General features: G+C 46.0%; 1 long non-coding RNA gene across 1 annotated transcript in view; it reads right to left on the bottom strand.

Moving 5' to 3' along the window:
* Positions 1-442: 442 nt before the first annotated feature.
* LOC119274625 overlaps positions 443-12,320 on the bottom strand; it is a 50,571-nt gene continuing 38,693 nt past the window's right edge. Inside the window, exons 4-6 of the long non-coding RNA XR_005135242.1 lie at positions 1,366-1,397; positions 1,225-1,264; positions 443-700 (exon numbers count right to left, since the gene is read on the bottom strand). This is a non-coding gene — a long non-coding RNA (uncharacterized LOC119274625). The remainder of the gene's footprint in view (positions 701-1,224; positions 1,265-1,365; positions 1,398-12,320) is intronic.

Here is a 12,320-nt window from a genome sequence, read left to right as displayed (position 1 = left end):
CGCACAAAATTGCTTACCGGGCGCCATGCAAAATAATTTTTTTATTTATATCCATCTTATTAAAAATGGGGGAGTAAATAGATGGTGCTCTCAATGGTGGATGTATGTCTTAACAAGCCGCGAACCCATGCATTCACAATGCTGCTGACATACCCTTAATTTGATCAAGCCAACCTGATGAATACTTCCTTTGTAAAGAAATATAAGAGCGTTTAGATTTAAACACTTATATATTTTTGTACGGAGGGATTACAAAGTACTCCCTCCGTTCGAAATTAATTGTCTCGGAAATGGATGTATCTAAAACTAAAATACATCTAGATACATCCATTTTCGCGACAAGTAATTCCGAACAGAGGGAGTATAACTTAAGAACAATTGTACAAACCGAAAGTGACATTTCAATTTGCAACTCCGGAAGTCAGAATGCTGTTACAAACAAATCATTGGGAGCAAAGCAGGAAAATAATTAATAGTTCATCATGGGAAAATTGCATGGGGTCGGCCCTACACACTTCATTGTTCTTTAGTTGCCCTCAAGCAAGAGGAAAATTCAGACACAAAGTGGACAGTATGCATGAGGGCCTTACGTGGCTGCACAAGATGATCAAACGGCAACAGAATTACAATGCTCTTGACGGTCTTGGTTGGAAGCTATCGCACGATCGATTGAGTCCATGTCGACGAAATCTGTTAGCTCCTGCGAACAGGTGGTTCAGTTAAATGCCGCACATGAAAACAGAGTTCATCCAGGTACAGACAGGGCATGCGTGTTATCTGCAGATTCTTGATCTTCATGCCATAATCTTGTGCTAGATAGTAACAACACGTAGTGCTATTTGTTTGCGCACCACAAGAAATAAAAAGTTCAGAACCAAGGAGAAATTCTTGATATTTCTTGGTACTTGAAATATGAAGGTAGGGCAAAAGGAAAAACAGAGTTCATCCAAGCGTACAGAAGGGCATGGATATGCTCAGCTGTACAACGAAAAATGAACTCAGTTCATCCAACTACCCAGAAGGGAATATAACTAGTGAATTATTTGCTAATCTGGGAAACGTCATGCTTAATCTTGTGGCAGGCAAAAAAATAAAATTAAAATAAAATAAAATTAGACAGTAGTAATGGACTGATCGAACTAGCTAGCTACAGAAAATAGGCTAAAGGAAAATTCCTAAATAGCGTATAGTTTGGTGCTAGTGTGCTACTGACTGATGGAGTACCTGATTGCATGGCTTGATGAATCAATCCCTCCACCTGAAACTGGAAACAATGACAGAATAAATGAACACCGAATACATAACAGTAGGTGAAAGAAAAACAATGTATGTATAACAGAGGTAGCTCATGGGCGAGTGGCGAACCTCGTCACATGCAGGCTTGCCATCATCCTCCCCTGAAATAAAAAGAAAAGGCGACGAAAGGATTGAACATTTGGGACTTGTGAACACAGAAATGTTAATAGGTGTGTGCTGAGTGGAGGTGGGAGTAAAATGCAAGCGTGGTCCTAATTCTTTTCTGAAAGTGTTACTTGGGTCCTAATTCTTTCTAAGTTGTTCACGCGATTAGTACCTCACGTGAACAACTTAGAGAGATTTAGGACTCGGATATTCATTTTAAAAGAATTAGGACTCAAGTGACAATTTCAGAAAAGAATTAGGACCACGCTTGCATTTTACTCGTGGAGGTGGAGTAGGTGTACCTTTCCCGGTCTGCCAACATTACCAACTGGACAAATTAAGGTGCACGCCGTTGGGATGTTCCTCCACTGCGGCCCTCACTGCAACATCTGCTTCCTCCAGCTCGACGTCAGTTGCTTTTTCACACAGAAGCTCAACCTGGACATACTTCAGAGAAGGGAGGTGTCCCATGCCGAAATCAAAGTCGCCACGGGAAATCCACACGGCGGGGAAGCCAAAGCGGAGGAGTTTAACCCTTGGCATAGCTCCTTGTGGAAATATAGATGGCACTGCGGCGACACCGATGAAGCGGCACTCCGTCGCGCATGGGAATGCATCAGCGGCGACGACTGACATTTCCACTGCAGCCGGGCAACAGCCCGAGGAGCAGAATGTCATCCGGTCGCACTTCCTCCACCCATATTTCCAGGTAAGAAAGTAAAGGAAGCGTTGAAGGATTAATCCATGTTGGCAGAGTCTGGAATGAGCAGGTGGTTCCCTGAAACTGCAATCTATGGAGCTGTGGGGGAGGAACCCAGCCTTCACGCATGAGATCGACATGTCGACCGCCATCTGCACAAATATCTAGATTTTGTATTCTGTGCAGGTTACTTAGGGACTCAACCAAAGTTTTATCAGTGGTGTCATTGATACATCTCCATTTAAACCGGAGCACACTCAACTTGGTCAGTTGGCCCAACTCTTTTGCAGTGTCTTGATTAAAATTGCCTGAAGATAACTGGCCTACCAGCAGTCCGTCTAGCACTTCTAGGGACGTGAGGTTACACATTCCGGATGGCATCTTCATGCCCTCGTGAACGTACAAGCAAATCAAATGCCGTAGACGGACAATACTCAACGGTAGTTCTTTTATACCACGAGCTCGTCTCAAGTCCAGCGTCTGCAGAAATTGCAACTTTCCTATTTCCACTGGAAGCTCATTATCATGTGCATGTATCAGCCGTAGGTACCTCAAGTGTAATAACTTCCTCATATACCCAGGATCTGAAACAGTACAACCTTCTAAATCCAACACACGCACAACTTCAAAACTGCAGGTATTCAGCTCACTAGTAGAAAAAGGGGCAAATCTGAGACACATTAGTGCCGGTTCGATTTTGAGTCGGCACTAATGTGTCCATTAGTGCCGGTTCAAACGGCTAACCGGCCGCTCTCATTAGTACCGGTTCGTGACGAACCTTTAGCACCGGTTCGTGCCACGAACCGGTACTAAAGAGAGTGGTGGCAGGATGTTGTCAGTCTGGGGGCCGTCCAGCACCTTTAGTACCGGTTCGTGGCACGAACCGGTACTAAAGGTCGACGTACATAAACCCTTCGTCCACCTGAGCCACTCTTTTCTTCCCCTTTCCCCTCACTTCCTCTGTTCTTCCCCTCTCTTTCTCGAGCTCATCACACATTTTGCCCAAAATTTGTCAAGATTTGAAGGCCCCCATCCATTCAAATGATCACAAAGGTTAGCAACTTTGTCCTTTCAACTCTCATTGCTAGATTAGCTCTTGCAATGCTTTGTATGGTGATTAATTTGGGAGGAATTATATTTGCTAGTATTTGATTTATATGCAATTTGAGGTCAAAAACAACACTTAGTTTGCATATGTAGGTGTGGTTTACTTAGTGCCTTCTAAATCTCCGCCGTAACCACCGTCGATCGCCCGCACCGTCCCGTCGCCGGCACCACCTTGTGGTGAGGCTCTTGTTCATGAATGTTTTACATTACCAAATTGATGTTTGTGTGATTTGGATATATAGTTACTCATATAATTATCTTACCCGTATGTTGTTTGTTATACATAGTGCCATGGTTTTGATATCCGTCCCCGTCGGCCCTCGTCCTTGTTATGATTCGAATGTGGTATATTCTCTTTTAAAACTAGTTGTTGCATTTCGTGTTTATGACAAATTATGCCCATCAAGTTGACATAGATATTTTTATCTAGGAGGTATGTGAACCGGAAATTCCAACCGACCCTATTGTCGAGAGGTTAAATTTAGGTGAAAGAGAAAAACGGGTATTTGAAAGAAAAATTGAAAAGAATTAAGGGGGAGAAGATGGAACTGGAGTTGCATGTTGCCGATGTCGTCGATGATCACAAGATCAAGATGGAGAAAATGAGGTTGAAGATTAGAAATATTAGAAAATATGCCATTGATAGTGTGGCTTGGTATCATTATGTTGTTGGATCAATTGTTACCTTAGTTGCGATCTTGATCGCATTTGTTGTTGCATTTAAATTCTTTAGCTAGAGAGTTATTTGTATGTTGCATTTAATTAAGTGTTGTATATGAACTTTATGTATGAACTTGTATTAATTTGGTCTATTTGGTGTTGTGTATAATGAAGATATGAGCCGACAATGGATGTATGATGACCGATGCTCTCCCGGGTTCATTAATGGCGTGCATACTTTTCTGCTTGCCGCTGAGGCAAACAAGCGGGCGGATGGTTTTATGCCTTGACCATGTGCTGGCTGTAAGAATGGTCACAATTACTCTACGTCAAGAACCATTCACGTCCACCTATTTGAGTTCGGTTTCATGCCCTACTATAATGTTTGGACCAAGCACGGAGAAAGAGGGGTTATGATGGAAGATAATGAAGAAGAAGAGGACGACGACATTTATCCTGGCCATGGGTTCCCTGAATACGATAATACAACAATGGATGAAGAAGCTGAGCCGGCAATGCGGGAACAAGCTGAAGAAGAGGCATCAGATGAGCCCGCTGATGATCTAGGTCGGGCATTGCCGATGCAAAGAAAAATTGCGCAAGTGATTTGGAGAGGAAGAAGTTGCAGCGCATGTTAGAGGATCACAAGAAATTGTTGTACCCGAATTGCGAAGCTGACAAAAAAGTTGGGCACCACACTGGAATTGCTGCAATGGAAGGCAAATAATGGTGTATCTGACAAGGGATTTGGAAAGTTGCTGGTAATGATAAAGAATATGCTTCCAAAGGACAACGAATTGCCCGAGAGTACGTATGAAGCAAAGAAGGCTGTCTTCCCTCTAGGGTTAGAGGTGCAGAAGATACATGCATGCCCTAATGACTGCATCCTTTACCGCGGTGCGTATGAGGATTTGAACGCTTGCCCGGTATGTGGTGCATTGCGTTATAAGATCAGTCGTGATGACCCTGGTGATGTCGAGGGCGAGCGCCCCAGGAAGAAGATTCCTGCCAAGGTGATGTGGTATGCTCCTATAATACCATGGTTGAAATATTTGTTCCAAAACAAAGAGCATGTTGAAAGTGCAATCATGCCCTTAATCATATTTTGATGTTGATGACAACACATATGCTAGGGACTAATCATGTTTATCAAGTATATCTCAGGATTATGTCTCAAAGACCGTGTGCATGGATCATGACTAGGGACAAAAAGCATATAACTCAAGAATGGAGATACAAGATATTGACTTCATTTATGGTTTGTTCTTGAGTATAGGGATCCCGCACTATTAAGAGAGGATCGTTGGATCTAGTGAAAAACTTGCTCAAAAGCCACTTTTTCTATACCTTGCCTTCGGACATCCGGTTTTCTACGGACGTCCGGTCCCTCTTGATTGCCCGGACGTCCGGCCACTTCCGGACGTCCAGTGTTCCTTTACAGAAGCATTTTTATGGATGTCCAGAACTCTCCGGACGTCCGGCACTTTCACAACAGAAGCATTTTTACGGACGTCCGGACTCTTCGGTCGTCCGTGCTCCGGATGTCCGGCCCAGCTCGGACGTCCGTATCCTGTACACTGGGTTGTGGCTCACAGTTTCACAGCGGCTGGTCATCCGATGACTGTCGGACGTCCGGACCTATTTGTGCCTCCGGACGTCTGACGTTCTCCGAATGTCCGGCCCATCCTGTACACTTACGTTTCTCCAAACGGTCACTTTTACCCACCACCTATATATATATACCTTTCCCTTCCACGGGATAGGACTGACCATTCACTTTGAGCCTATCAAGAACACTCCTCACTCTCTCTCTCATTCATCCACACCAAATCCTAGATTCCCAAGTGTTCTAGGAGCATTTGAGAGAAGTTCTCCAATCAAGTGATAGATCCACTCCTTCCCCTTCTTTGCACCAAAGGAATTCGTGATTTGAGCAAGTTTTGAGCTTTTCCCCATCGTTCTTGTTACTCTTGGAGGTTGGAGACTCCTAGGCGGTAGGAGTCATTCGGAGAGAAATCGAACTTTGTGATTACCCTCGGAAAAGTTTGTGAGGGTTTGGAGACCACCCCAAGGTCTACCACTAGTGGTTGAGAAACGCCTCCGTGGTGTTGTCTCAAAGGGAGAATAGGGTGAGCCTTTGTGGCGTTGGTGTGCCTTCGTGGTAACATCCACCTCTCTAACAGTGACTAGCTTCCCTCCAAGGAAGTGAACATCGGCATACATCCTCGTCTCCCGGAGTTGCGGTTATTCCTAACCCTAACTCTCTACTTGTGGTTACTTGTCTCTTTACACTTACGTACATCATATTGTGCTTGCCTACTTACGTGTTTGTGTTACTTGCTTAGTACTTTGTGCTCACGTGCAATTGTTAGGCTCATCTTCATATTCCGCATTATTGCCTAAAATTGCTAAGTAATAATTAAAATTTGTAATTGTAACTATTCACCCCCCCTCTAGGTCCATCTCGATCCTTTCAATTGGTGTCAGAGCCTCGTGCTCTATTCTTGTGGCTTAACCGCCCTAGAGCGAGATGAACCCAGATGGGACTCCCCTGGTTGTAGATCCTAAGGATAAAGGTGAGGTTTCTTCTGAAGTCATGTCCTTTACGTCTGAGGATCTAGAACGGGCTCTTGCTAAGCAAAAAGAGGAGCATGATGCTTCTCTTGAGGCCTTGGTCCAACTGAGATTAGCCACGTTGTACGCGGTGCTTGCACCACACTCAGGTGGTGTGGGTTCGAGGCCAACCGTGCCTACTTCATGACTTGGTCAACAACCTCCTAGTAATGAACACGCCAGTGTTCCTTGGCTTTATGCAAGACCTCAGGTTGAGAAACCAAGATATATCCTCAAGGCAAACCTCCTTTACTTAGTGCCACTTCCGATTTTGCTTTGTGGAGAGTTGCTATGCAGGATCATCTTCGACATGGAAACGATGAGATGCTGGAGATCATAGAGTATGGCTATCATGTGGTTGATCCAAAGAACCCCACACCAAGAGAAATATATGACAAGAACCTCAATGACACGGCAATCATGTGTATAAGGAGAGGTATGGATGAAAAGCAAAGGAGACCGTTCATACACATCACAAGTGCCAAGGAACTATGGGAAAGTATTATACGATCCAAGACTGGCACTTCTACCCTCCGGAGTGCTCAATATGAAATTGCCAAGGGGCAATTGCAAAACTTTTGTATGGAAAAAGGTGAAACCCCCAATCAACTCCATGAGCGTCTCATGACTCTCACTGCGGATATTGAGTCATGTGAGTGTGACAAGACACAAGATGGATTCAACATGACTAAGAGGTTTCTTGTGGATAAGTTGCTTCATGCTCTTGCTCCATATCACCATCAAATGGTGTGGGACATAAGACAACACCATACCTTCAAGGAAATGACTACAGATGACATCATATCCACCTTCCAACTATTTGAAGAGTCAAAGGCTAATGCCACAAAACATCTTGCCATGCATGGTTCCCCATCATCAAAGATCAATCTTGCATTGAAGGCCAAGCAAGTATGTGAAGATGAGCAAAGTGAAGAAGAAGAAGATGATGATGATGATGAAGATGGTGATGAGATTGAATCCGACGAGGGCCCTTCGTATGAAGACATGGCTCTTTTTGTCAAGAAGTTTAGCGCGGGGAAATTCAAGGGAAGATTGCAAAAGAAGAAAGTAAGAAAATGCTACAACTGTGAAGAAACCAATCACTTCTCCAACGAGTGCCCTTATGAGAAGAGAGAAGATAAACCAAGGTTTCCCAAGACCTTTCCCAAGAAGAAGCTGCCAAATCCTTTGAACTCCAAGCTCAAGAAGAGAGATGGAAAGGCAATGGTTGCTCAAAAAGAATCTGATCCGATGATGTTAGTGGTGTTGCCGGAGTTGCTCAAGACTCTCAAAACACTTTGAGGTTAGTTAACAAGAGTGGTGACGTGGTCACCTACAACTACATGAAGATTACAAGGGTGTCAGGACCCCGATCCTAAGTCACACCGATCTAGCATGTAACACATCATATCACTTTGCGGCCTCACGCACGGTATTCCCACGGGTGCCACCTTACCTAGCCCGGGACCGTTTGCGCCTTTTGGCTCACGTATATGATAGTGCCGCTAGCATCCATATGACAAAGAACCCGAGCTGACATGGCTACTCGTGAACCCAAAGTGGCACTAACTTATAGGGACAGGCATACATGACCCAACAACGAACGTGTCGGTCATCAGCGAGTGAATCCAGGCTGTAGCACTGGGCTAGCAGGACTCCGGTGAACCGGGCTATAGCGGGCTAACAGGACTCCGGAATTCATCGCGTGACATTTCCCCGAGGGGACAGACACAGGAACGAAGAAGGACACATGCCGGCCAGCCTAAGTGTTCCGGAGCAGTAGCAAGCTACCATGGCTCAGTGGAAACACTAGGAGACATTTCCCGGTAAGAGAGGCTACTAAGGATAAACAACTAGATAGTCAGATCCCACACATACCAAGCATTTCAATAACATACACACAATATGCTCGATATGTGCAAACACAACATGGCATCACAACATGACTCTACAACTCAAGTATTTATTCAATAGGCTCCGAGGAGCGAGATATTACAATCATGGGTCTCATGACCCAACATTCAGAGCAAACAAGTCAAGCACAAGCGGAAGCTTAACATGTCTGAGTACAGACATCTACAAAAGAAAAAGGCTGAGAAGCCTGACTGTCTATCAGATCCTGCCGAGGGCACAAGATCGTAGCTGAGGTAACAAGCTAAACGTCGAAGTCCACGCGGAACTACTAGCGAGACTGAAGTCTCTCTGCAAAAACATAAAATAGGCAAACGTGAGTACAAATGTACCCAGCAAGACTTACATCAGAACTATCTACATATGCATCATTATCAACAAGGGGATGGTGGGGTTTAACTGCAGCAAGCCAGCTTTGACTCGGTGGCTATCCTGAACTACGAGTGCAAGTAACTCTTTTGAGGTGGCGCACACGAGTCCACATATTCACCATATCAATACACCACTATGGATCCGCTCCCGTCTCCCTACAAGAACGCCATCCATAGCACTCACGCTTATCTTGCGTATTTTAGAGTATCCACTTTCACTTGTCTATGAACTGTACAGGCAACCCAGAAGTCCTTTACCGCGGACACGGCTATTCGAATAGATCATATTAACCCTGCAGGGGTGTACTTCTTCACACACGCTCTCACCACTTACCGCCGTTTACACGACATGTACTCGGCAACCTTCAAGCGGAAGCCCAGCGAGGGTGTCGGCCACGACCTGACTAACCACTCAAGTCTCTCGTCTAGGTTTATCGCCTATTCGGGTTCCATCCGCAAGGAGATCCGGCCGGGGTGTCGCTCATGGCCCCAAACGATGTGTGCAGGGTTCCCAAGCCCACCATCCGGGTGCTACTTGGTACACCGGGCCACTATGCCTAGTCTGTCCCAAGCCCACCTGTACCGGGTGCCACTTGGTAGACTACTAACACTACCTACAAACACCAGAAACTAGTTGCAACTCCTGGACATAGATCGAGTTGATTAATAAGTCGAGAGAGCTTGGAGCGCCCGGAGCCCAATGAGTGGTAGTAACTGATCATGGATCACAAACACAGAACTCATTTCCTGAGGACGGCTGCAATGAGACAACCCACCATGTACTCCTACATGGCCTCTCACCGCTACCTTTACCAAATTGTGTTCACACACTTAGTTCACACACAGTAGGACATGTTCACACACCTCCGATTCATTCCCGATGAATCAGACCTGACTCAACTCTAAGCAGTAGCAGGCATGACAAACAAGCAGGAATGAGTAGGCACATCAGGGCTCAAACAACTCCTACTCATGCTAGTGGGTTTTATCTATTTACTGTGGCAATGATAGGTCATGCAGAGGATAAAGGGGTTCAGCTACCGCAACAAGTAACAGATGAATCATTGTTGTCCTAATGCAGTAAAAGAGAGCAGGAGAAAGAGAGTGGGATTGTATCAGAATGAACAAGGGGGTTTTGCTTGCCTGGCACTTCCGAAGATAGTATAGCTCTTCATCAGTGTCATCGATCTCATCGTCGATATCGCGTCTATCGAGAGGGGACAAATACCGGCAACACAGAAAAGAACACAATCAATGCAATGCACAATATGATGCATGATCATGACATGGCAATATGATGTGGTTTGAGCTAATGCAACTAGTAGCAGGTTAAATGAAGTTGGTTTGAATCAAAGATTCAAATTCAAACTCCATATGTGATTTATTACATGCCATTTAATTGAATTGTCCTAAACAGTAGTCATAAGTTGTTCTAACATGCATGAAAATGGTACAGATGGATAGATTGGATTTTTCTGATCATTTTTCATATATAATTTGTTTCATTTTGGAGTTACGGTTGATTTTATATGATTTTTAGAAGTTTTGGGCATTTTCTGAAAATAATAAATCATTTCTGATTTATTAAAATCCCAGAAACAATTACTGCGTCAGCATGACGTATTAGTGACATCAGTAGGTCAACGGGCGGCCCAGGTCAAATTGACCAGTGGGTCCCGCGTGTCAGTGTCATTAGTCTAACTAATTAAATTAGTACTAATCCTAGATTAATTAGCAGTGCTAGGACCCACCTGTCATTGACCCGAGGGTCAAACTGGGCCCCACCCGTGGTCAAACAGGGTCAGTGGGGTCAAACTCGCCGGCGACTCGACGCCGGCGAGGCCCGAGACGGCGGCGCGGCTTGGAAATCGCCCACAGGGCACGGACGAGGTCGTTCTTGGGCTCGTTGGAGAGCTCTCGCTGGCGCTCGTCGAGTGGTGGTGGCAGTTGGGCCTGGGGTGGCCGGAGTTGTCGCCGGCGTCGACCTTGGCGGTCGCCGGAGCTCGGGTGAGCTCGGGGTCGACGCTATGGTGGCCGGGGAGGCTCGTGCAGGGCACCTATGTGCTCTACATGGCGCGGGAAGGGAGTTGAGCACGACGGCCGGACCGCTAGGTGGCCGGAGGCTCGGCGGCGGCGGTCACAGGCGGCGGTGCGTGCGGGCGAGCAAGGTGTGGCAGCTACGGCGCACGAGAGCGAGAACGAAGAGGGGGAAAAGGTTCGGTGGCTCACGACGGTTGCAGCAGATGTCAAAGCGGGCTCGGGGAAGGCCGGATGGCGACGAGTCGACGATGGGGATCCGCTGCAGCCGACGATGAAGAAGAGGTCGGTGACGGCGTTTTGAGGCGTCCGGCGTCGAGTGAGTCGACGGGGAGGACGAGGGCGTCGAGGCGGAGGCCATGGACACGTCGGCGAGGTGAGGGAGGGCCTGTGGCCGCGGTGGTTCTAGTCGGCGGCGACGGCTGCGCTCGGTGAGATGGGGAATGGCGAGGGAGAGAGGCAGGGGGTGTGTGAGGTGTCTGCGGGGTCGGGGCGGCAACGAAGAGAAGGCCCGAGGCGTCGTGGTGTCCTCAGTGACGCAGGCAAGCAGGGAGGTGCGTGGCGCCGCGGGCGCGCGTGCGCTGTCTCCCTCCTCTGCCTACTGGCAGAGGTAGGTGATGACTGGCACGGGCCAGGTGGTGGGCTAGGCCGGCTACAGGGCCTCCAGGTGGGCATCACAGGTAAGTTAGGTAGGTTCCTTTCTCTCTCTTTTATCTCTTTCTGTTTTCTATTTTTCTGTAGTTGTTTGAGCTTTATTAAAAATACCAGGGCACTTCTAAAAATCCTGAAAATAATTGTGGGCACCTCCTGAAATATATACAACAGCCCACATTTAGTTTCAGAATTATTTGAGCATTTAAATTATTTATAGCATTCGAATGCCCAAATTCAAATACTTTATGAGTTAATTCAAAAATCCATAAATGGCCAAGAAATATGCTCATCATTTTTGGCAGAGGTTTTCACCTTTATCAAAAATCATGAACATTTCCAAAGGCATTTTGGGTTCATTGAAAATATTTTTATTGAACCTAGTTGAATTCAATTGGTGCTAGGGTTTCAACAATCCCCATTTCAACTTTCAAAGAAATTTAGACATGATGCATGGATGCTTGTGCAACTATTTGCAATCAAATTCTAGGGCTGTGACAACTCACCCCCACTAAGCAAGAATCTCGTCCCGAGATTCAAGACGTGAGGTAAGAAGACAGAGGGGACACCAAACTAACACAATCTTCATGATCCAACTTGCGCTTCATAGGAACGTCGATTCGATCACCATCTTTGTCTCGACGTCTTGCTCTGAGAACTCCAGCCAACATGACAAAGAGAGGATAGGGAAAAAATCTAAAAGGATCGATCTTATTGAAGGTCGAACAACTTAGGATCAACTCCAGGAATGAGACATAGCAACATCTCTCGAGTTGAGTCACGAGGCACACATCTAGAGGGATGGAGTGAAACAGATGACGAGGGTTCACTAGGTAGACAACAATTCCACACTTAAGAGGGTGGTGAGC

Source organism: Triticum dicoccoides, chromosome 3B (assembly GCF_002162155.2).
Source record: "Triticum dicoccoides isolate Atlit2015 ecotype Zavitan chromosome 3B, WEW_v2.0, whole genome shotgun sequence".
In the NCBI taxonomy this organism is placed as follows: domain Eukaryota; kingdom Viridiplantae; phylum Streptophyta; class Magnoliopsida; order Poales; family Poaceae; genus Triticum; species Triticum dicoccoides.
This window is presented reverse-complemented; position numbering and strand designations above follow the sequence as displayed.